Source organism: Eubalaena glacialis, chromosome 11 (genome assembly GCF_028564815.1).
Source record: "Eubalaena glacialis isolate mEubGla1 chromosome 11, mEubGla1.1.hap2.+ XY, whole genome shotgun sequence".
NCBI lineage: Eukaryota > Metazoa > Chordata > Mammalia > Artiodactyla > Balaenidae > Eubalaena > Eubalaena glacialis.
The window spans coordinates 102,122,945-102,149,901 of record NC_083726.1 but is presented as its reverse complement, the minus strand read 5'-3'; positions in this window follow the sequence as shown (position 1 = coordinate 102,149,901).

Genomic DNA, 26,957 nt, shown 5'->3' with positions numbered 1-26,957 from the left:
TAGGTGTAAGGTTAGGTTGTTTGAGATGTTTCTTGTTTCTTGAGGTAGGATTGTATTGCTATAAACTTCCCTCTTAGAACTGCTTTTGCTGCATCCCATAGGTTTTGGGTCGTCATGTTTTCATTGTCATTTATTTCTAGGTATTTTTTGATGTCCTCTTTGATTTCTTCAGCGATCTCTGGGTTATCTAGTAGTGTATTGTTTAGCCTCCATGTGTTTGTATTTCTTACAAATTTTTTCCTGTAATTGATATCTAGTCTCATAGCATTGTATTTGGAAAAGATATTTGATACGATTTCAATTTTCTTAAATTTACCAAGGCTTGATTGTGCCCCAAGATGTGATCTATCCTGAAGAGTGTTCCATGAGCACTTGAGATGATGTGTATTCTGTTGTTTTTGGATGGAATGCCCTATAAATATAAATTAAGTCCAACCTGTTTAATGTGTCATTTAAAGCTTGTGTTTCCTTATTTATTTTCATTTTGGATGATCTGTCCATTGGTGAAAAGTGGGGTGTTAAAGTCCCCTACTATTATTGTGTTACTGTTGATTTCCCCTTTTATAGCTGTTAGCATTTGCCTTATGTATTGAGGTGCTCCTATGTTGGGTGCATCAATATTTACAATTGTTGTATCTTCTTCTTGGATTGATCCCTTGATCATTATGTAGTGTCCTTCTTTGTCTCTTATAATAGTCTTTATTTTAAAGTGTATTTTGTCTGATATGAGAATTGCTACTCCAGCTTTCTTTTCATTTCCATTTGAATGGAATATCTTTTTCCTTTCCCTCACTTTCAGGCTGTATGTGTCCCTAGGTGTGAAGTGGGTCTCTTGTAGACAGCATATATATGGGTCTTGTTTTTGTATCCATTCAGCCAGTCTATGTCTTTTGGTTGGAGCATTTAATCCATTTATATTCAAGGTTATTATTGGTATGTATGTTCCTATTACCATTTTCTTAATTGTTATGGGTTTGTTTTTTGTAGGTTTTTTCCTTCTCTTGTGTTTCCTGCCTAGAGAAGTTCCTTTAGCATTTGTTTTAAAGCTGGTTTGGTGGTGCTTTACCACCAAAAGTTAAGGAGTTCTCTTAACTTTTGCTTGTCTGTAAAGGTTTTAATTTCTCTGTCAAGGTTTTAATTTCTCTGTCAAATCTGAATGAGATCCTTGCTGGGTAGAGTAATCTTGGTTGTAGGTTTTTCCCTTTCATCACTTTAAATATGTCCTGCCACTCCCTTCTGGCTTGCAGAGTTTCCTCTGAAATATCACCTGTTTAACCTTATGGAGATTCCCTTGTATGTTATTTGTTCCTTTTTCCTTGCTGCTTTTAATATTTTTTCTTTGTATTTAATTTTTTGATAGTTTGATTTATATGTGTCTTGGCATGTTTCTCCTAGGATTTATACTGTATGGGATTTTCTGTGCTTCCTAGACTTGGGTGACTATTTCCTTTCCCATGTTAGGGAAGTTTCCAAGTATACTCTCTTCAAATATTTTCTCAGACCCTTTCTTTTTCTCTTCTTCTTCTGAGACCCCTATAATTCGAATGTTGGTGCGTTTAATCTTGTCCCAGAGGTCTCAGAGACTGTCTTCAATTCTTTTCATTCTTTTTTCTTTGTTCTGCTCTGTGGTAGTTATTTCCACTATTTTATCTTCCAGGTCACTTATCCCTTCTTCTGCCTCAGTTATTCTCCTATTGATTCCTTCTAGAGAATTTTTAATTTCATTTATTGCATTGTTCATCATCATTTGTTTGCTCTTTAGTTCTTCTCGGTCCTTGTTAAACGTTTCTTGTGTTTTCTCCATTCTATTTCCAAGATTTTGGATCATCTTAACTATCATTTTTCTGAATTCTTTTTCAGGTAGACTGCCTATTTCCTCTTCATTTGTTTGGTCTGGTGGGTTTTTACCTTGCTACTTCATCTGCTACATATTTGTCTGTCTTCTCATTTTGTTTAACTTACTGTGTTTGGGGTCTCCCTTTTGCAGGCTGCAGGTTCATAGTTCCCATTGTTTTTGGTGTCTGTCCCCAGTGGGTGAGGTTGGTTCAGTGGGTTGTGTAGGCTTCCTGGTGGAGGAGTCTGGTAACTATGTTCTAGTGGGTGGGACTGGATATTGTCTTTCTGGTGGGTAGGGCCACATCAGGTGGTGTGTTTTGGGTGTCTGTGAACTTAGTATGATTTTAGGCAGCCTCTCTGCTTATGGGTGGGGTTGTGTTCCTGTCTTGCTAGTTGTTTGGCATGGGGTGTCCAGCACTGGAGCTTGCTGGCCGTTGGGTGGAGCTGGGTCTTAGTGTTGAGATGGAGATGTCTCGAAGAGCTCTCGCCGATTGATATTATGTGGGGCCAGGAGGTCTCTGGTGGCCCAGTATCCTGGACTCGGCTCTCCCACCTCAGATGCTCAGGCCTGACACCTGGCCAGAGCACCAAGACCCTGTCAGCCACATGGCTCAGAAAAAAGGAAGAAATAAAAAAGGAAGAAAAAAATGAATAAATAAAAAATTTTAAAATTAAAAAAAAATAATAAAAATTTTTAAATAAATTTAAAAAAAGAGAGCAACCAACCCAATAAACAAATCAATCAATGATAACAAGCACTAAAATCTAAACTGAGATAAACATAAAAATCAAAGCAAATCAGTCACAGACAGTAAACCCCAAGTCTACAGTTGCTCTCAAAGTCCACTGCCTCAATTTTGAGAACATTCGTTGACTATTCATGTATTCCCCAGATGCTGGGTTCATCAAGTTGATTGTGTAGATTTAATCCGCTGCTCCTGAGGCCGCATGGAGAAATTTCCCTTTCTCTTTGTTTTACAGCTCCTGGGGTTCAGCTTTGGTTTTAGTCCTGCCTCTACATGTATGTCACCCTCAGGCATCTGTTTCCCACCCAGACAGGAGGGGGTTAAAGCATAGGCTGATTAGGGCTCTCTTGCTCACTCAGGCTGGGGAGAGGGAGGGGTACGATTGTCATAATTGGAATGGGGGGTGAGCCTGCGGTAGCAGAGGCTGGCATGACATTGCAACAGCCTAAGGTGCACCGCCTCTTCTGGGGAAGTTGTCCCAGGATCTCGGGACCCTGGCAGTGGCATGCTGCACAGGCTCCCGGCTGGGGGTTGTGGGTAGTGACCTGCATTTGCACACTGGGTTCTTGGAGGGAGTGGCCACAGTGTTAGCGGTTCATGCCCGTCTCTGGGGTCCAAGCTGATAGCCGTGGCTCACTCCTGTCTGTGGAGCTCACTTAGGCGGTGCTCTGGCTTCTGTGGGCACATAGGGAAGGAATCCCCTCTCCTCGCACACCCCAAAACAATGGTCTCTTGCCTCTTTGGCAGGTCCAGATTTTTTCCCTGACTCCCTCCTGGCTAGCTGTGATGCACTAGCCCCCTTCAGGCAGTCTTCAGGCAGACAACCCCAGTCCTCTCCCTGGGGTCTGACCTCCGAAGCCCAAGCCTCAGCTCCCAGCCCCCACCCGCCCTGGCAGGTGAGCAGACAAGCATCTCAGGTGGGTGAGTGCTGGTCGGCACTGATCCTCTGTGTGGGAATCTCTCTGCTTTGCTCTCTGCACCCCTGTTGCTGCTCTCTCCTCCATGGCTCCATAGCTTCCCCCCTTGCCCAGGTCCCGTCCCCGCCAGTGAAGGGGTTTCCTAGTATGTGGAAACTATTCCTCCCTCACAGCTCCCTTCCAGAGATGCAGGTCCCATTCCTATTCTTTTGTCTCTGTTTTTTCTTTTTTCTTTTGCCTTACCCAGGTTATGTGGGGATTTTCTTGCCTTTTGGGAAGTTTGAGGTCTTCTGCCAGCATTCAGTAGGTGTTCTGTAGGAGCTGTTCCACATGTAGATGTATTTTTGATTTATTTGTGGGGAGGAAGGTGATCTCCATATCTTACTCCTCTGCCATCTTGAAGGTCCCCCCCTGGCTTTTCAATTGTCTTCTTGTCTTTGCTAAATCCAGTGACAAATAGATTCCATGACAAATCCCACTCGCAGTGGACTATAATGGCTGTTTGAAGGGCTGTGTAGAGATTGTTCTAAGATCAATTTCAGTGTAATAGAAAAGAGTTCTGGAGTTGATTAGTGATTCTTGCTGTGCTGGAGGAAATGGGTAGTCTGGGGAAACTGCTGTGTGTTTGTTGAAACTGATCCAAACTTTTCACTCCAGACCATAAACTCTTCTCTATTTAACCTTTCCTTATTTTTTATCCCCCATCTGTGATGCTGACTTGTTTATCTAACTAACAACAACTTTCTTTATCTCAAAGTGTAAAGATATGATATTACCTTACTTACAAGACAACTGCATCATGTGTAAAACATGGGACAATACTTCATTTGCCTATTCCAGAAAATATTTGTGAAAATCCAATGAGATAGTATGTATAAAAATGCCATGCAAATTGCATATTGATAAATTATGACATGTTTTTAAAGCCCAAAATATGTTATTAATCTCTACTTTTAAGAGGCAGTACCTAGAGCAAAGGTTTGCATGTAATAGATATACAATAAATGTTTTTTCAAATTGAGTTGTGCTACTCATTTGCTCTTGAAATTCTTTTCCAATTATTTTGACCTGGATATAATGTGTGTGTGTGTGTGTGTGTGTGTGTGTGTGTGTGTGTGTGTGTGTGTGTTGGTAGCACTGGAGGACTATAACTTTACTAGGTCAAAATCAATAAGTTATCATTTTGAAGAGTCACGCATAATTGATAATGGTTTGGGGCACTTCGATTTTGCAATATAACCTCCATGGGGGAAAGGAATTGTGCGTCTTCCTATCCAGCAAATTATGTAATAAAATGTCCTGTACTGTAGATATGAGATAAATAATAATTAATGTTGGTGAAGTAGCCTGATGAAACAGTCCCTAAATAGCATCCTGTAAGACTATGAAATATGACTTGTTCTGAAGTTAAAAGTAAAGGCTGTTAGCTCATTAATTCACCCCCACATTTTGTTTTATCTTGGGGTAACATGGTTTTCAGGACCCTTAACCTATTTTGCAGAGTTCCACTTTGTTATTTGCCAGCTTCTATACCTGGATTTGTTGTAAAGCCATGCTCATTCTACCAAGTTTATAGCATTTCTACCAGAATGCTCACCTTAGGACTTATGATATAATATTAAGAATGATAAAAACAACTTTCCAACTGTTTCACTGGGGAGCATAAAACCACATGCATATTTAAACTATGACTAGATTCCCTGATGTCTCCCTAGCTCAAATCTGCTCCACTTTCTGCATTTTCAAATCACTCACACTTTATTCATTCATTCAAGCAAGAAGGCTTCAAACCATCCTATTTTGCTTCTCCTTGGCTACCATATTCAGTCATGTACTAAGTAAGAGTACTCAGTTTTACCTCCTGTGTGCTTTTGACTCTCTTCTCTTCAACTCCACTGTCATTGACTTCATTAGGTCATTATGAGTTTAGGAGACAATAGTCATAACATCTCAGCTGCTCTCTCTCTCCCTCTCCTCTCTTCAAATTATTGGCAATGCTGTGTCCAACGTCCAACTTATCTTTCAGAAATAATAGTGTCACGCTCCTACATAAGAACCTCTAATAAATTATCACTGCTCACAATATAAACAACACATACCTGCATAAATCTGGCCTTAATCTATTTTATTAACAATACCCATACCTGTTTTCTCTCCTTTCATGATAGCCAGTGTCCCTGCCATGCTGAACATTTCCGCATCTGTCTCTTTTACACTGTTGTTACTTGGCATGGAGTACTCTCTTTTCTTGCAATGCCTTTCCCTTTCCGTATTCATTGTGGAACATCTATTAATCCCTCAGAAGTTTCAAACTGGTAGACACTGAGCAGACACAGTAGATGTTACTTGTTTGGATGGAACAAGTTCAAAAAGAAAACTAAATCTGAAGGCCTTTAGATACACTTTTGCTCTCTAGTGCCTTCAATCCCCACTATTACCAAGCATCTCATTTTATCCTGATTCACACATTTATGCTACCTGATGAGCTTCTATATGCCTGTGTTTCCTTGCAATAGGGAGATAATAATTGTCTTTATAGCACTGGATGGTCACATTAGTTACCATAGAACAATATCTAGCACACAATAAGGCTAATTATTATTAGACAAAATAATACAGTAATTATTACTATTATTATTAAACATTTATTGTCAAATGTATATTCTTACTGAACAATTTTCCAATTTAGGTTGACTCACAGTCCTGATTTATCCAGACTGTCCTGATTTTTAGCACTGAAAGTTCTACATCCAGGGAAATCTCTCAGTCCCAGACAAACCACAACAGTTGTTGGCCCTACCAATATACCCAAACAGAATCAATCATTTCCATCTCAGGGCTCCTTTTGTACAGTATTCACACTTCTTTTTTTATAGAACTTTATACATGTTTGGTGTTGTGTAACATTTGTCTGTTTCCCCAAATTCCAATTACTTACAATTTTTTTGTGCCCTCAATTTCCAAAGCAGTACCCTATTTTAGGGAAAATATAACTAAAGGAACTCCATAGAAGAATTCAAGTACCAAATTATGAGCTGTTGGCCTGGAAAAATATATATTTGTTGAATCAATAGTTACTTTTAATGGGAGGACTTTGACAAGTAATCTGTTGAAAAAATGGGGGAAGTGGAAAATTACTTGGGTTTATGTTCCTCCTGTTGATATGGAGTAAAACTGGATGGACCTAAGACCTGCAGAGCTTTTACTCCAAATTCATACTCTAGGCCCTAATGTATTAAATCCCCCCTAGACATATGAGTCATACATAAACTCTTCTTTCTTTCCTGTGTATTATATATTAATTAAATTTTGCTTTTACTGCAAAGGAACTATACACCGTAAGATGATGTATCCAAATTGTCAGATGCTTTTTCATTACTGATGACATAAGTTTATTAGTTGTGTGGTTGAAAAGATTCCTGGAGAAAAAAATTACATATTTATAATTCATATATGTCAGAAGTATTTGTTAGAAAATATTGTGAAAGACTAATCTGTACAACTCAAGCTGCCAAAATTTGTAATATTAATGAAATACAACAATACTGAAGCTAGGAGTAAGGCACAATAATCATCTTTTTCTGCCAAACTTAGTCTGAGGGCAGAGAAAAATTTCCATACTTTTTTTCTGAGGGCAGGAAAGCACAGGAGTCAGGTCTGGAGATAATCCTGACATGAATGTGAATTTAAAGACTTACAAGCTATGTACCCTTCAAAATTTGATCATCTCAGTAGCTCATTTAGCTGTGAAACAGGAATAACATCTAACTGTACAGATTTCTGTGAATTAAATAAGATATCACTAATTAAGCATTTGATACCTTAAATAACATGTGGCAGATCCTTGATAGATTCCAGTAGTTCTTGCTGTAGTCATTTTATATGAATTTGTATTTCCAGTGTCTGGATAGATGTATGTAACTAAAAGGTCACAAAATGTGCACTATGTTCATATTCCTATATCTGTTTCAAATATCTAAGTCATTAAAGGTATAACATATATTGTCAGATCTAAAATACCTGACAATTTAAATTTAAATTCTGACTAAGTTGTTTAAAATTTTATACATTGGAATGAATTTGATACTTGGGAACAGTGAGGATTGAAAATGCTAGAGAATAGAAAGATGTCTAAGGGCATTCAAATTTAGTTTTTATTTTGCTGTTGAACTTGTTCCATCCAAAAACAACTTAGGTGTTTCCAATTTTTATTCATTAGAATGAATAAACATAACAATGGTGATTGTGGGGAAGTCCCTGGTGGTACAGTGGTTAGGACTCGGTACTTTCACGGGTTTGAAGGAGGTTTCAATCCATGATCTCTGGTTGGGGAACTAAGATTCCGCAAGCCACGTGGCACAGCTAAAAAATAAACTGGTGATTGTGATAACATGTATCATGTTACAGATTAAAAGGTGTATTCGTTAGAACAAATACCACCTTTACTTTCCCTGACACATTTGCAACTGATTGAAAGATACACGAATGAGAGAGACGAAGATCAAGGTACAGTTTTCTTGATAAATTGGTGCATACATCTTCCATGTAGAGCTACAATGCTCTTCCTAATATTTCATTCTAGAATTCACTTACTCTACCAAACTGCAGACCTCAACCTCGTAGGGACAAAGCCCATCCTACTACAGTTATCATACGGCAGGAAAACCAGATCACAGTGTCTCCTCAGTACCTACAGAGCACTAAGTTAATAGCTCACCATTATTCCCTTGGCAGGAGGGAGTGAGAAAGTGTAGCAAAGATGAAGGAGTCCCGTCCAAGCTTTTCCCTCTTGGAAGCAGAATGGAAATTCTCCCCCCTTATGCAGATATAATTACTGGGGAATAAGTGTTTGCCCCTAATAATCTCTATGATATTATTTGTACATCAGTTGATTCAAAAAGGATGTCTTTTTTAGTAATAACAATATTGCATGATTAAAGGCAGTTACTAGCACCAAAAAATATCAATATGATCAATTACTTACACTAATTTTTATACAATCCTAATTACAAAACAAAATAGGAAAACGGGGAGTTTCATAAACGATTTGAGGCTCTGTGCTCACTATAATGTTAAGAAAGTTTATTAAGTTTGTCCAAAAAATACTAGTAGTTTAGATAGCCCATAATTACGGTTTGCTCCCAGGACAAAATATATCAATCCAAAGCATACTGTTTGGGGAATTTGAAGAAATAGTGTGAAAATTTCTATCATCCGGATAAAGGAGAGATAGGATCAGGGGGAGTGGATGAGAGGACTGATGGTCTTAAAGAGGGATGAGAACATCTGCCTTGTGTGCAGTGTGGGTTTCTTATAAGTGCTGACACAGGCAAACACTCCAGGGATCAGGGGAAATTGGTGATCTAGTAAAATACGGTCTTTAGCTAAAGGTCAAATGAAATTATACTGAAAACCTTGGGGATACTTTAAAGTGGGAGCTAAAGATGGGGGCTGCTCATTAGAGCTTGTGCTTAAATACCAGTTTCACTTTATCAGGGAAATTGTTCATTTGTGTGAAAATGTGACCTCTGTCAGTTTGCCAAGCAGGCTGGGCCCGGGGGTGATCTCAGGCTCACATGTGCTGGCAGAAGTTAAAGCTACCCGGGGACTACTTTCAAAGGACATTGCCAAGGTTAGCAGACCCAAAATCTGACCTTCCTCTTCTTTCTTTCCATTTATATCTGTTTGTAAAGTTCAAACAGTTCTTTTTTTTCCCAAAAAAGAAAGCGCTTCAAATGCAATAAAATGATAAAAGATTCCAAGGGGATGAAGCTATAAAAAGAGAAGTTGAAATAAAAATGTTTCATTTAGGAAGCCTGGTTATTTAGGGAAATATAAGTCAGATAGCTTGGTAACAATTACCATATTTCTTAACCTAGACTAGATTTAGCCTTAAAATTTTATGGTGCTACCACCTTTTAACCAGAGGCAAGTATTATTGCTAATGTATTAATGAAGAAAAAGAAGAGAGAGGCTTTTTCACAGGATGTTTGTTATCCAGAGAAGCTAATAATTCAGAATTCTTTGAATTCTCCAAATTTACAGACCATCTTATCACATATCCGTGTAAATTAAGCTACAAAGGAAAGGAATGATGGGCTGAGATTTAATGGTATGGATATGCAATGATTAACAAAAAGTTGAATTGTAAAAATCTATGTTAAGTACCTACTACATGCTAAGATTTTAATTTTTCTTTCATATCTCTATATGCAATTATTAGGTTTTTGAATGTATCTACTTGATTATCGGTCTCCACTTACTAGTGTATATTCCTCCAGAGAGAATGGATTTTGTCATATTAACTGCTGTATTCCCGACATCTAGAACAGTACCTGACACATTTTGTTTGTACTATTTCTACATAATACCTATTTGTACTACTTTACTCTTTCTTTACTGAATAAATACACAACAGATATGCTCATATATACAGTCATTTTAACAATCACATGAACTAGTTTTTTAAGAAATAACAATGTTGATGTTCACTCTCATTGTTAATGAGTGGTAAAAAATGTAACTATGATTTCTAATTGTATAGACTTCTCACCTCAGTAGAGGGTATGTTTATTTGTAATAGAGTGTTTTTATTTATGTTGTTAACATACAGCTCTGAACAATTTTCCTAGTATAATTAAAATTACTTTCAGTCAAGTACTTTATTGGGAGCTTTGCATATATTAATTAGTCATATATATGTGGGAAGGTAAGGCTATTCTTAGCCTGAATCAGAAGAAATTTTCAGTACTCCACTATTTTTAACCTGCATAAATAGCAATTTCATGTGGTTCAGTAGAATATGATCTCCATTTTACAAGGGGTAACTGAGGTTTAGAGAAATTAAATACACTGTACAAAGCCCAATACCAGTAAGCAATAAACGTACGATCTGAACTTATATTTAATTACAAATGCCATTTTCTATCTCTTGCTTCTCAAATATGGCTTTGGCAGTGGAATCTCAAGAGTACTGAAGTCAGAGATAAACATCACACAGTATTTTGGATATTCTCTTTCTTTTAAAACAAAAATGGAATTATATAAAGTACAATGCAAAATTAAATGAATTCTTAAGACTACAAGAGGCTAAGCTCTACATAGCTTTCACACTATGTGGGATCACTCTGTGTTAGGAGTACTCCACTAGAAAATGGTAGGAAGCAGAGCCCACTCACTCCCAGAGCCCCCTCCCATACCACTATCTTAGAGTAAATGCCCACTGATCAGCCACTGATCAGTAGAGTTGTATAATCTGCTAAGGACAAGAAAAAGGTTATTTTCTTTAAAGGAAAAAAATCTACCTCTTATCAATGTCATCTATATGCAATGATTCATTTAAGATAGAGCAGTCAATGTTAAACATTAACATATTTTCTAGTACTTCAGAAATGAATATGAATGGATGTGGAATATACTTAGGTAAAATATACTTTTTTTGGAAAATTAAGAAAGATATTTTCTCCTTTTTAAAAGTACTTTCTAGACCCTGAATGGACTGGCTCAGTTTGGGGCCCATGCCCACCCCTATACCCAGACAGGGCATAACAGATGCAAAACTTCCACCAGGAACACATGATACAAGTGGAGACTGGAGACATTTCCAAAAGGAAGAGGAATACTATTCCAGAAGTAGGGAGGGCAGTGGGGTGGAACTGTATCATCATATTCTAAAACTTGGATATAATAAAAGGAATATTATGCATTTAAAATTAACCTCATGTACTATCCAGGAGATTATATCTGGATTTCAATTTTTTATTTTTTTTTTTGTTTGTTTTGTATTTTGTTTTGATTTTTGTTTTGTTTTGTTGTTTTTTACCATTCTGCTATTAATCCAGGCAATCAAAACACTGCCGACTAAGCACCTTATAAGCACAAAATAGAATCTTTAAAAAGTAAATAAATAAGCACCCCCCCAAGAAAAGAAGAAAATTACTTTCTATATGCATTACTTTCTTAATAGAAAGTATAGTTTCTGCATTTCTATTATACATCATGAAAATGAAAGACAGTATTTCTGAAAACTTTTATCTAGAAGGTAATATTTAATTTCTGATTGTAATTTCAAAACTTATGAAATCTGCAAACACATTTGATTTTCTATTTAAGCAGTTAATGAAAAAGATTCAAAAACACAAAGTATTCAAATATACTAAAAAAAGACTACAAATAGTTCAGTGACCCAGGTGTTATTTATATAGGTACTTATCTCAATTGACTTTAAATGAAATGCATTCCTTTTCAATTAGAATTCTGAGTGGGATCACATAATTATTTAATGAACTGATTATCAAGGTTATAGTCATCAAACACAGCTTTCTGGGCAGACTCACTTTCCTAAAATAACATGCAGTCTCTACAGACATATGAAAACAACTTTGACTTCTGAAGGGTTTTTTCCTTTTTTAATTTGGTTTTACCTTGAATTCTCATTTAGTGAGCAAAAGATTATGTGAAAGAAAATTAAATTTGGATGAGACTTTTTATTTAGCTGATTTCTATACTGTCATTCAAACTCTTATATATCTTTTATTAAAGCAATTAGAAAAAAAATTCCCACACAGAACTCACATTTCACACTAGCACCTCATTAGCTTTCCAGGGTGTTTTATCAAGAAGTAATAAGGAGGGCAGAAATGGTGTTTGTTTTTAAATAGGGTATAATGTGACTGGGGATAACTTCTATAACCCTCAAAAGAGATAGAAGAGTTTATTTTTACCCTTAAGAAGGTGGAAAAGTCAAAGTCATGCTGAAAATTAAGATTTGAAATAGGTAAGCAAAGCACCAGCCAAGATGCAGTGCCATTCCCTGTCACAGCCAGCTGGAGCTAATTGTATTAGTTATGATAATAGTGCCCTCCAGAGGAATTCTGCAGGAATTAGAAAGGCACATGGAAAATGAAAGGCTATGAAAATGAGGAATTTAAATACACACTTGTAAAGTAAATTAACATATTAATCTTACCTAGATAATTAAAATATGCATTAGTTTAAATTTAGTGCTGAAAGACAACACTACATTCATAACAAAAATATGTACAAGCATACACTTTTTAATATTTTAGGCTGTGAATCTTTACTTATATATTATATTCTTGGTGTATGCTAAAATATTGACATGTTAGAGCAAATATAATTTCAAGAACCAGTAAAGGACTGAGATTAAGGAATTTAAATTTATGATCCAGTTGTTACTTTTCTTTCATGGTATTTCTTTTGGCAAGTCTTTAGAATTTAGTGTAAATAGAGTTATATTCTTAACATTAGTATCGCTGAAATGAGACAAAATTATAAACAAGCATTATCAATCACTGAAAGTCAATTAAAATGGGGGACTCCAAAGCACCAGGTTATAGATACTAAACCCCATTTAACACCACAAAATGTTAACAAGTTAAAAATAGGTAGTAAGTACACAAAATGAAAAATAAGAGGCCTCCTTATGTTTGTCATTTAAATATTTACACTTTCTTAATTTTAGAGACTGCATAATGATTATTTCACATGATGATTTATTGTCATTATCATTAAAATTGCCATTTTATCAAGCTAGGCACTGAGGCAAATGCTGGGAAAACGGAATTCATATTTAAGGATTTCACTGCTTTTTACCTCACTCACCATTGTCAGCCACCAACATAATGATTTTCTGCATTTGAAATCTTGGAGGATAAAACAACTCATCAGAAAGCAAATTCCTTTCAGTAATTTACTAAGATAGCTATAAAGAGTTGAAATTTTTCTCTTAAAATTTAATACCAGAAACCACACAAAGAAGAAAAGGAGTGGAAGACAAAAGTAAGAAAAAAGAACAGGGGCAACAAATAGAAAACAGTAACAAATATGGTAGGTAAATTAATCCAACTATATCAACATTCACATTAAATGTCAATGATCTAAATGCACCAATTAAAAGACAGAGATTGTTAGACTGGATCAAAAAACAAGACTCAATTATATGCTCTCTATAAGAAACCCACTTTAAATATAAAGACACATATCAAAAGTAAATGGATTTGTAATGTCACTACAATATATCTGCATATATACTGTCCTATTTGTCTAACCCTGTTCGAACACTGTATCATTTATAATAATTCTAGAGACCTGAAGGGTTAAGTTTTTCTTACACTGCTCTTACTTTTTTAATAGATCTTTATTGGAGTATAATTGCTTCACAATACTGTGTTAGTTTCTGTTGTACAACAAAGTGAGTCAGCCATATGCATACATATGTCCCCATATCCCCTCCCTCTTAAGCCTCCCTCCCATCCTCCCTATCCCACCCCTCTAGGTCATTGCAAAGCACTGAGCTGATCTCCCTGTGCTATGCTGCTGCTTCCCACTAGCTAACTATTTTAAATTCGGTAGTGTATATATGTTGATGCTACTCTCACTTCGCCCCAGCTTCCCCCTCCCAACCTGTGTCCTCAAGTCCATTCTCTATGTCTACATCTTTATTCCTTCCCTGCAACTAGGTTTATCAGTACCTTTTTTTTTTTTTAAGATTTCATATATATGCGTTAGCATACGGTATTTGTTTTTCTCTTTCTGACTTACTTCACTCTGTATGACAGACTCTAGGTCCACCCACCTCACTACAAATAACTCAATTCCATTTCTTTTTATGGCTGAGTAATATTCCACTGTATGTATGTGCCACATCTTCTTTAATCATTCATCTGTCGATGGGCATTTAGGTTGCTTCCATGTCCTGGCTATTGTAAATAGTGCTGCAATGAACATTGTGGTACATGTCTCTTTTTGAATTATGGTTTTCTTAGGGTATATGCCCAGTAGTGGGATTGCTGGGTCATATGGTAGTTCTATTTTCAGTTTCTTAAGGAACCTCCATACTGTTTTCCATAGTGGTTGTATCAATTTACATTCCCACCAACAGTGCAGGAGGGTTCCCTTTTCACCACACCCTTTCCAGCATTTAATATGTCTAGATTTTTTCACAATGGCCATTTTGACTGGCATGAGATGATACCTCATTGTAGTTTTGATTTGCATTTCTCTAATAATTAGTAATGTTGAGCATCTTTTCATGTGCCTCTTGTCCATCTGTATGTCTTCCATGGTGAAATGTCTACTTAGGTCTTCCCCCCATTTTTTAACTGAATTGTTTGTTTTTTTTGATATTGAGCTCCATTAATGTTTGTATATTTTGGAGATTAATCCTTTGCCTGCTGTTTCATTTGCAAATATTTTCTCCCATTCTGAGGGTTGTCTTTTTGTCTTGTTATGGCTTCCTTTGCTGTGCAAAGGCTTTTAAGTTTAATTAAGTCCCATTTGTTTATTTTTGTTTTTATTTCCAGTACTCTAGGAGGTGGGTCAAAAAAGATCTTGCTGTGGTTTATGTCAAAGAGTGTTTTTCCTATGTTTTCCTCTAAGAGTTTTACAGTGTCTGGTCTTACATTTAAGTCTTTAATCCATTTGGAGTTTATTTTTGTGTATGGGGTTAGATAGTGTTCTAATTTCATTCTTTTACATGTAGCTGTCCAGTTTTCCCAGCACCACTTATTGAAGAGGTTGTGTTTTCTCCATTGTATGTTCTTGCTCCTTTGTCATAAGTTAGGTGCCCATATGTGCGTGGGTTTATCTCTGGGCATTCTATCCTGTAACATTGATCTATATTTCTGTTTTTGTGCCAGTACCATATTGTCTTGATTACTGTAGCTTTGTGGTATAGTTTGAAGCTGGGGAGCCTGATTCCTCCAACTCTGCTTCTCTTTCTCAAGATGGCTTTGGTGATTCAGGGTCTTTTGTGTTTCTATACAAATTATGAAATATTTTGTTCTAATTCTGTGAAAAATGTCATTGGTAGTTTGATAGGGATTGCATTGAATTTGTAGATTGCTTTGGGTAGTATAGTCATTTTCACAATATTGATTCTTCCAATCCAAGAACATGGTATATTTCTCCATCTGTTTATATCATCTTTGATTTCTTTCATCAGTGTTTTATAGTTTTCTAAGTACAAGTCTTTCACCTCCTTAGGCAGGTTTACTCCTAGGTATTTTATTCTTTTTGTTGCAATGGTAAATGGGAGTGTTTCCTTAATTTCTCTTTCTGATTTTTCATTGTTTGTGTATAGGAATGCCAAAGATTTCTAAGCATTAATTTTGTATCCTGCAACCTTACCAAATTCACTGACTAGTTCTAGTAGTGTTCCGGTGACATCTTTAGGATTTTCTATGTATAGTATCATGTCATCAGCAAAGAGTGACAGTTTTACTTCTTCTTTTCCTATTTTCATTCCTTTTATTTCTTTTTCTTCTCTGATTGCTGTGGCTAGGACTTCAAAAACTATGTTGAATAAGAGTGGTGAGAGTGGACATCCTTGTCTTGATCCTGTTCTTAGTGGAAATGCTTTCAGTTTTTCACCACTGAGTATGATGCTCACTGTGGGTTTGTCATATATGGCCTTTATTATGTTGAGGTAGGTTCCCTCTATACCCATTTTCTGGAGAGTTTTTATCATAAACGGGTGTTGAATTTTGTCAAAAGCTTTTTCTGCATCTACTGAGATTATCATATGGTTTTTATTCCTTAATTTGTTAATGTGGTGTATCACAGTGATTGATTTGCATATATTGAAGAATCCTATCCTTGGGATAAATCCCACTTGATCGTGGTGTATGATCCTTTTAATATGTTGTTGGATCCCGTTTGCTAGTATTTTGTTCAGGATTTCTGCATCTATATTCATCAGTGATACTGGCCTACAATTTTCTTTTTTTGTGATATCTTTTTTTGGTTTTGGTATAGGGGGATGGTGGCTTCATAGAATGAATTTGGGAATATTTCTCCCTCTGCAATTTTCTGGAAGAGTTTGAGAAGGATTGGTGTTAGCTCTTCTCTAAATATTTAATAGAATTCAACTGTGAAGCCATCTGGTCTTGGAATTTTGTTTGTTGGAAGATTTTTAATTATGCTTTCATTTTCATTACCTGTGATAGGTCTGTTTATATTTTCTAATTCATCCTGGTTCAGTCTTGGAAAATTGTACCTTTCCAAGAATTTGCTCATTTCTTCATGGTTGTCCATTTTATTAGCATATAGTTGTTTGTAGTAGTCTCCTATAATCCTTTGTGTATCTGCAGTGTCAGTTGTGATTTCTCCTTTTTCATTTCTAATTTTATTGATTTGTGCCCTCTCCCTTTTTTTCTTGATGAGTCTGGCTAAGGATTTATCAATTTTGTTTATCTTCTCAAAGAAAGAGCTTTTAGTTTTATTGATCTTTGCTATTGTTTTCTTTGTTCCTATTTCATTTATTTCTGCTCTGATCTTTATCATTTCGTTCCTTCTACTGACTTTGGGTTTTCTTTGTTCTTCTTTTTCTAGTTGTTTTAAGTGTAGGGTAAGATTTTTTATTTGAGATTTTTCTTGTTTATTGAGGTGAGATTGAATTGCTATAGACTTTCCTCTTAGAACTACTTTTGCTGTGTCTCATAGGTTTTGGGTCGTCGTGTTTCGTTGCCATTTGTTTCTATGTATTTTTAAATTCCTTCTTTGATTTCTTCAGTGATCTCTTGGTTATTTAGTAGTGCACTGTTTAGCCTCCATGTATTTGTGGTTTTTACAGTTTTTTTTCCTGTAACAGATTTCCAATATCATAGCATTGTGGTCAGAAAAGATGTTTGATATGATTTCAATTTTCTTAAATTTTCCGAGGCTTGATTTGTGACCCAAGATGTGATCTATACTGGAGAATGTTCCGTGTGCACTTGAGAAGAAACTGTATTCTGCCACTTTTGGGTGGAATGTTCTATAAATACCAATTAAATCTATCTGGTCTATTGTGTCATTTAAAGCTTGTGTTTCTTTATTTATTTTCTGTTTGGATGATCTGTCCAGTGGTGTAAGTGGGGTGTTAAAATCCCCTACTATGATTGTGTTACAGTCGATTTCTCCTTTCATGGCCGTTAGCATTTGCCTTATGTATTGCCTTATGTTCTCCTATGTTGGGTGCATAAACATTTATAATTGTTACATCTTCTTCTTGGATTGATCCTTTGATCATTATGTAGTGTCCCTCCTTATCTCTTGTAACAGTCTTTATTTTAAAGTATTTTATCTGATATAAGTATTGCTACTCTAGCTTTTTTATGATTTCCATTTGCATGGAATATCTTTTTCCATTCCTTCACTTTCCGTCTGTATGTGTCGCTAGGTCTGAAGTGGGTTTCTTGTAGACAGCATATATATGGGTCTTGTTTTCTATCCATTCAGCCAGTCTGTGTCTTTTGGTTGAGGCATTTAATCCATTTATATTGAAGGTTATTATTGGTATGTATGTTCCTATTACCATTTTCTTAATTGTTTTGGGTTTGTTTTTGTGGGTCTTTTTCTTCTTTTTTGTTTCCCACCTAGAGAAGTTTCTCTACCGTGTGTTGTAAAGTTGGTTTGGTGGTGCTGAATTCTCTTAGCTTTTGCTTGTCTGAAAAGCTTTTGACTTCTTCATTGAATCTGAATGAGATCCTTGCTGGGTAGAGAAATCTTGGTTGTAGGATTTTCTCTTTCATTACTTTAAGTATATCCTGCCACTCCCTTCTGGCCTGCAGAGTTTCTGCTGAAAAATCAGCTGATAAACTTATGGGGATTCCTTTGTATATTATTTTTTGTTTTTCCCTTGCTGCTTTTAATATTTTTTCCTTGAATTTAATTTTTGTTAGTTTGATTAATATGTGTCTTGGTGTGTTGCTCCTAGGATTTATCCTATATGGGACTCTCTGTGCTTCCTGGACTTGGATGACTATTTCCTTTCCCATGTCAGGGAAGTTTTCAACTATACTCTCTTCAAATACTTTCTCAGAACCTTTCTTTTTCTCTTCTTCTTCTGGGACCCCTATAATTCGAATGCTGGTGTGTATAGTGTTGTCCCAGAGGTCTCTGAGATTGTCTTCAATTCTTTTTATTCTTTTTTCTTTATTCTGCTCCTCAGCAGTTATTTCCACCATTTTGTCTTCCAGCTCACCTATTAATTCTTCTGCCTCAGTTCTGTTATTGATTCCTTCTAGTGTATTTGCCATTTCAGTTGTGTTGTCAATCTCTGTTTGTTTAATCTTTATTTCTTCTAGATCTTTGTTAAACATTTCTTGTATTTCCTCAATCCGTGCCTCCATTCTGTTTCCAAGATTTGGATCATCTTTACTATCATTACTCCGAATTCTTTTTTAGGTAGATTGTCTATTTCCTCTTCATTTATTTGGTCTTGTAGGTTTTTACCTTACTCCTTCATCTCAAAACATACTTTTTGTTGTCTTTTTTTTTTTTTTTTTAATGAGTGGTATTGTGTTCCTGTCTTACTAGTTGTTTGGCCTAAGGCTTCCAACACTGGAGTTTATAGGCTGCTGGGTAGAGCTGGGTCTTGGCGCTGAGATGAGGACCTCCATGAGACCTCACTCTGATGAATATTCCCTGGGGTCTGAAGTTCTCTGTTAGTGCAGTGGTTCAGACTCAGAGCTCCCACTGCAGGATCTTCGGCCTGACACTGGCTCGTGAACCAATATCCCACAAGCTGAGGAGGGTGGCAAAAAAAAAAAAGAGAGAGAGAGAACAATAACAAAGTAAAAAATAAAATTAGAGTAGGAAACTAACAGATATGTTAGAAAGAATATAAAAATAAAAATATAGATGAGGGCTTCCCTGGTGGCGCGGTGGTTAAGAATCCACCTGCCAATGCAGAGGACATGGGTTCGAGCCCTGGTCAGGGACAATCCCACATGCTGTGGAGCAACTAAGCCCATGTGCCACAACTACTGAGCCTGCACTCTGGAGCCCACGAGCCACAACTACTAAAGCCTGTGTGCCTAGAGCCCATGCTCTACAACAATAGAAGCCACTGCAATAAGAAGCCCACACACAGCAATGAAGAGTAGCCCCCACTCACCGCAACAAGAGAAAGCCTGTGCAGCAATGAAGACCAAACACAGCCAAAAATAAATTACAATACATATATAGATGAATCAACATCCAGAAGGTACATCAGTACCATAATAGTAAAAAAGAGGAGGGAAAAGAAAAAAAAAAAGAGAGAGAAAGAAAAAAAAGGAGGGAAAAGGCCTTGGCTGTGGAGGGCAGGGCCTAAGCAAGGGTGAGGTTTGGGCAGTGGGCAGGGACTACGTTTAGGACCCACAAGGCTGGAAAAGGCACTGGGGGCTATCGGTGGTGGGGTTTAGGCTCAAGGAACAGAAGGGGCCCAGGCATGCCCTGCACCAGTCGTCTCAGAGGGCAGGGGACCTCACCTGGGAGCCCCGCAGGCTTCCTGGGCTCGAATTGCAGGGGTAAACAACCTTCTCTCCTCTCCTGCTCCTCTGGAGCTGGAGGGCCCCTCCTGCCTGTCTCTCCTGATCTCCCCATCCTCCCTCCTATACCCCCAGGACCCATGCAGCCTTAAGGGGGCTTTGGAGGGAGGGTACCGGCCTGGGAGCTCAGCAGGTTCCCCGGACCAGGTGGGCCAGGTGATAACCCTCTGCTCCTATCCTGCTCTTCCCAGAGGGTCCCTCCCACCTGCCTCTTCTGATCTCCCAGGCCTCAGGAGCACTGATCCAGTCTGGCCTCCACTTCTCCTCCCCCTCAGTCCCTCCACTTCCTACCGGTTCACTTGGGGGTCCTCCCATCTCCTTGGATGTCAGGGTCCCCCACCAGTGGCTGGTCGGTGCTCTTTCAAAATTATCTTAGTCAATCTTGTTCCTTTGCCCTTCCAAATGAACTGTAGAAAAGCTTATCAAGTTTCACGAAAGAACATGTTGAGATTTTAAATAAGAATTGCATGCTCTTAATAGTTTAATTTAAGGAGCATTACTATCTTTAAGATATTGTGTGTTGAGAGATAGCTTCAAGATGGCAGAGGAGTAAGAGGTGGAGATCATCTTCCTCCCCACAAATACATCAAAAAAACATCTACATGTGGAACAGCCCCTACAGAACACCTACTGAACGCTGGCAGAAGACCTCAGACTTCCCAAAAGGCAAGAAACTCCCCACGTACCTGGGTAAGGAAGAAGAAAAAAGACAAAACAGAGACAAAAGAATAGGGATGCGACCTGCACCTCTGGGAGGGAGCTGTGAAGGAGGAAAAGGTTCCACACACAAGGAAACCTATTCATTGGCAGAGGTGGGGGGTGGCGGGGGGGAAGCTTCGGAGCCACGGAGGAGAGTGCAGCAACAGGAGTGCAGACGGCAAAGCAGAGAGATTCCCAAACAGAGGCTCGGTGCCAACCAGCACTCACCAGCCTGAGAGGCTTGTCTGCTAACACCCCAAAACACACCACCGGACATGGTCCTGCCCACCAGAAAGACAAGATCCAGTCTCATCCACCAGAACACAGGCACCAGTCCCCTCCACCAGAAGGCCTACACAACCCACTGAACAAACCTTAGCCACTGGGGGCAGACACCAAAAACAACGGGAACTACAAACCTGCAGCCTGCGAAACGGAGACCAAAAACACACTGAATTAAGCAAAGTGAGAAGAGAGAGAAATATACAACAGATGAAGGAGCAAGGTAAAAACCCACCAGATGAAACAAATGAAGAGGAAACAGGCAGTCTACCTGAAAGAGAATTCAGAGTAATGATAGTAAAGATGATCCAAAATCTTGGAAATAGAATGGAGAAAATACAAGAAACGTTTAACAAGGACCTAGAGAACTAAAGAGCAAACAAGCAATGATGAAGAAAGCAATAAATGAAATTTAAAATTCTCTAGAAGGAATCAATAGTAGAATAACAGAGACAGAAGAACGGATAGGTGACCTGGAAAATAAAATAGTGGAAATAAATACCACAGAGCAGAACAAAGAAAAAGAATGAAAAGAATTGAGGAAAGTTTCAGAGACCCCTGGGAAAACACTAAATGCACCAACATTCAAATTATAGGGGTCCCAGAAGAAGAAGAGAAAAAGAAAGGGGCTGAGAAAATATTTGAAGAGATTACAGTTGAAAACTCCCCTAATACGGGAAATGAAATAGTCAACATTCTCCAGGATAGATCATATCTTAGGTCACAAATCAAGCCTTGGTAAATTTAAGAAAATTGAAATCGTATCAAGTATCTTTTCGGACCACAACGCTATGAGACTAGATATCAATTACAGGAAAAGATCTGTAAAAAATACAAACACATGGAGGCTAAACAATACACTACTTAATAACGAAGTGATCACTGAAGAAATCAAAGGGGAAATCAAAAAATACCTAGAAACAAATGACAATGGAGACACGACTACCCAAAACCTATGGGATGCAGCAAAAGCAGTTCTAAGAGGGAAGTGCATAGCAATACAACCTCACCTCAAGAAAGAAGAAACATCTCAAATAAACAACCTAACCTTACAGCTAAAGCAATTAGAGAGAGAAGAAGAAGAAAACCCCAAAGTTAGCAAAAGGAAAGAAATCATAGAGATCAGATCTGAAATAAATGAAAAAGAAATGAAGGAAATGATAGCAAAGATCAATAGAACTAAAAGCTGGTTCTTTGAGAAAATAAACAAAATTGATAAACCATTAGCCAGACTCATCAAGAAAAAAGGGAGAAGACTTAACAGAATTAGAAATAAAAAAGGAGAAGTTACAACTGACACTGAAAAAAATACAAAGGATCATGAGAGATTACCACAAGAAACTATGTGCCAATAAAATGGACAATGTGGAAGAAACGGACAAATTCTTAGAAAAGCAAAACCTTCTGAGACTGAACCAGGAAGAAATAGAAAATATAAACTGACCAATCACAAGCACTGAAATTGAACCTGTGATTAAAAATCTTCCAACAAACAAAAGCCCAGGACCAGATGGCTGCACAGGTGAATTCTATCAAACATTTAGAGGAGACCTAACACCTATCCTTCTCAAACTCTTCCAAAATATAGCAGAGGGAGGAACACTCCCAAACTCATTCTACGAGGCCACCATCACCCTGATACCAAAACCAGACAAAGATGTCACAAAGAAAACTACAGGCCAATATCACTGATGAACATAGATGCAAAAATCCTCAACAAAATACTAGCAAACAGAATCCAACAGCATATTAAAAGGTTCAAACACCATGATCAAGTGGGGTTTATCCAAGGAATGCAAGGATTCTACAATATATGCAAATCAATCAATATGATAAAATATACTAAAAAATTGAAGGAGAAAAACCATATGATCATCTCAATAGGTGCAGAAAAAGCTTTCGACATAATTCAACACACATTTATGATAAAAACCCTCTGGAAAGTAGGCATAGAGGGAACTTACCTCAACATAATAAAGGCCATATATAACAAACACACAGCCAACATCATTCTCAATGGTGACAAATTGAAACCATTTCCACTAAGATTAGGAAGAAGACAGGGTTGCCCACTCTCACCACTATTATTCAACATAGTTTTGGAAGTTTTAGCCACAGCAATCAGAGAAGAAAAAGAAATAAAAGGAATCCAAATTGGAAAGGAAGTAAAGCTGTCACTGTATGCAGATGACATGATACTATACATAGAGAATCCTAAAGATGCTACCAGAAAACTACTAGAGCTAATCAATGAATCTGGTAAAGTAGCAGGATACAAAATTAATGCACAGAAATCTCTTGCATTCCTATACACTAATGATGGAAAATCTGAAAGAGAAATTAAGGAAACACTCCCATTTGCCATTGCAACAAAAAGAATAAAATATCTGGGAATAAACCTACCTAAGGAGACAAAAGACCTGTATGTGGAAAACTATAAGACACTGATGAAAGAAATTAAAGATGATACAAACAGATGGAGAGATATACCATGTTCTTGGATTGGAAGAATCAACACTGTGAAAATAACTATACTGCCCAAAGCAATCTACAGATTCATTTCAATCCCTATCAAACTACCAACGGCATTTTTCATGGAACTAGAACAAAATATTTCACAATTTGTATGGCAACACAAAAGACCTCGAATAGCCAAAGCAATCTTGAGAAAGAAAAACGGAGCTGGAGGAATCAGGCTCTCTGACTTCAGACTATAATACAAAGCTATGGTAATGAAGACAGTACAGTACTGGCACAAAAACAAAAATATAGATCAATGCAACACGATAGAAAGCCGAGGTAAACCCACACATATATGGTCACCTTATCTTTGATAAAGGAGGCAAGAATATACAATGGAGAATAGACAGCCTCTTCAATAAGTCGTGCTGGGAAAACTGGACAGCTACATGTAAAAAAATGAAATTAGAATACTCCCTAACACCATACACACAAAAAAACTCAAAATGGATTAAGGACCTAAATGTAAGGCCTGACACTATAAAACTCTTAGAGGAAAACATAGGCCGAATACTCTGTGACATTAATCACAGCAAGATCCTTTTTGACCCACCTCCTAGAGAAATGGAAATAAAAACTAAAATAATCAAATGGGACCTAATGAAACTTAAAAGCTTTTGTTCAGCAAAGGAAACCATAAACAAGATGAAAACACAACCCTCAGAATGGGAGAAAATATTTGCAAACGAAGCAACTGACAAAGGATTAACCTCTAAAATATACAAGCAACTCATGCAGCTCAATATGAAAAAAACAAACAGTCCAATCCAAAATTGGGCAGAGGACCTAAATAGACATTTCTCCAAAGAAGATATACAGATTGCCATCAAACACATGAAAGGATGCTCAACATCACTAATCATTAGAAAAATGCAAATCAAAACTACATTGAGGTATCACCTCACGCCAGTCGGAATGGCCATCATCAAAAAATCTACAAATGATAAACGCTGGAGAGGGTGTGGAGAAAAGTGAACTCTCTTTCACTGTTGGTGGGAATGTAAATTGATACAGCCACTATGGAGAACAGTATGGGGGTTCCTCAAAAAACTAAAAATAGAACTACCATATGACCCAACAACCCCACTACTGGGCATATACCCTGAGAAAACCATAATTCAAAAAGAGTCGTGTACCACAATGTTCATTGCAGCTCTATTTACAGTAGCCAGGACATGAAGCAACCTAAGTGTCCATCGACAGATGAATGGATAAAGAAGATGTGACACATACATACAATGGAATATTACTCAGCCATAAGAAGAAATGAAATTGAGTTATTTGTAGTGAGGTGGGTGGACCTAGAGACTGTCATACAGAGTGAAGCAAGTCAGAAATAGAATAACTAATACCGTATGCTAACTCATATATATGGAATCTAAAAAAAAAAAAAAAAGTCATGAAGAACCCAGGGGCAGGATGGGAATAAAGACGCAGACCTACTAGAGAATGGACTTGAGGACACGGGGAGGGGGAAGGGTAAGCTGGGACAAAGTGAGAGAGTGGCATGGACATATATACACTACAAAATGTAAAATAGATAGCTAGTGGGAAGCAGCTGCATAGCACAGGGAGGTCAGCTCGGTGCTTTGTGTCCACCTAGAGGGGTGGGATAGGGAGGGTGGGAGGGAGACACAAGAGGGAGGAGATATGGGGATATATGTTTATGTACAGCTGATTCACTTTGTTATACAGCAGAAACTAACACACCATTGTAAAGCAATTATACTCCAATAAGGATGTTTAAAAAAAAGGTATTGAGTGTTTATATCCATGACAGTGATAAGTCTCTCCAGTTACTTATGCCCTGTTTTATGTTCTTCAGTAGTAACTGCTTTCTCTGTAAAGATTACATCTTTTGTTACATTTGTTCCTAGGCATAGTATTGTTTCCATGTTAGCATAAATTGTATCTGTCTTTAAGTTACATTTTTAATTGTTAATTACAAATATTGGAACACTATTCATTTTTAAAATTATTTATTCCATAACCAGAAAATTTGTTGAATTCTCTTATTTGCTCTAAAAGTTTATCTGTAGTCTCCTGGCTTTTCTACATAGACTATCACATCATCAAAATAAAGCTATTCTTCTAATCACTATCATTTATTATTATTATTTTTTATTTCATTGTGCTAGCTAAGACCTCCACTGAAAGTTGAACAGAATTGGTGTTAATAGTTCTTTTGCCTTATGAAAATATAATTGTTCTAAATACATCATATTTGATGAAGAATGATGACGTACATTTCTGTTAGGTACTCTTAATTAGAGTGAGGATTTTCCTATCTAGCCCAAGTTCGTTAGGACTTTTTATCTTGAATCAGTGTAAATTTTTAATTTAAAAATATTCTACATATAATGAGATAATCATATAGTTTTCCTCTATTTGACTGTTAAAATGGAAAGAAATCTTAGTAGATTTCCAATGGTGAAAGAGTCCTAGGTTAAAATCAACTTGGTTATGAGTCAGCGTTTAATTCTAGGTACCTGTTTGCTTTTTAACATACTGTTTTAGGATTTTTGTTCCTATGTTAATAAATAAACTTGGATTATAATATTTTCTTCCCTTATCTGTTTTTCTGAAGTGGGGGTTTGTTTTTCTGGAGGGTGGTTTTGGCAATTCAGGTTATATTAACCTCATAAAAGAGTCAGTAAGTTTTCCATACTCCGATAAAGTTTACGCATAATCAATTACTTGTTTCTTCAAGGTGTTGTATATTCAGGAAAACCAAAGAGAGGAACAAAAAAACTTGTATTCTATGTTGGAGGCATGTTCATTTGATCAAATTTGTTTTCATGATTGTTGTTCAAATATTCTCTATCTTTCTATTTCTTGTTTCCTTTAGTAAATTTTTAAGAGTTGCACTAAAATCTCAAAATATTAGTATTATTGTGGCTTTTTAAATATTAAATTTTAATTATTTTAACTTCTGCTCTGCAAATTTTGAAGTTATGTTGCTAGGTGTGATCAGGTTAAAGATTTTTATGTGTTTCTGTAGAATTTTTGTATCATATCTACAGAATATCTTTATTCACTATAATTGTTCAGCTTTCAGTTTTTCTCATACTAATATAGATATCACAATTTTCTTTCACTAAGTATCTGCTGACATATATTTTATATTATTTACTTTAAACCTTCTCTGTGTTCCTAGTTCATATGTTTCACCTTTTATATAATGTACTTACTTACTGCTTATTTTCCCTTTCCCACTAGAAACTGATTTCATGAGGGCAGGAATATTTGTATGTTTGATTCAATGATGTACTGAAACATCTAGAACAACGCCTGGCACATAATAGGATCTCAAAAGATACTTGTTGAGCAAATTTTATGATGTTGCTTATAATTTATATTTAACTGGACATCTTTCTTTTTTTTGTTGTTGTTTTTTTTTTTTTTTTACTGTATAGCACAGGGAACTATATTCAGTATCCTGGAATAAACCATAATGGAAAAGAATTTGAAAAAGAATATGGAAAATAATATATATATGTAAAACTGAATCACTTTGCTGTATAGCAGAAACTAACACAACATTGTAAATCAACTATACTTTAATAAAAAAATAAACAAATGAAGGCATTTATTGCTTTCATCTTTGAATTTGATCTTGAAGAAGACTATTTAAAATTCAT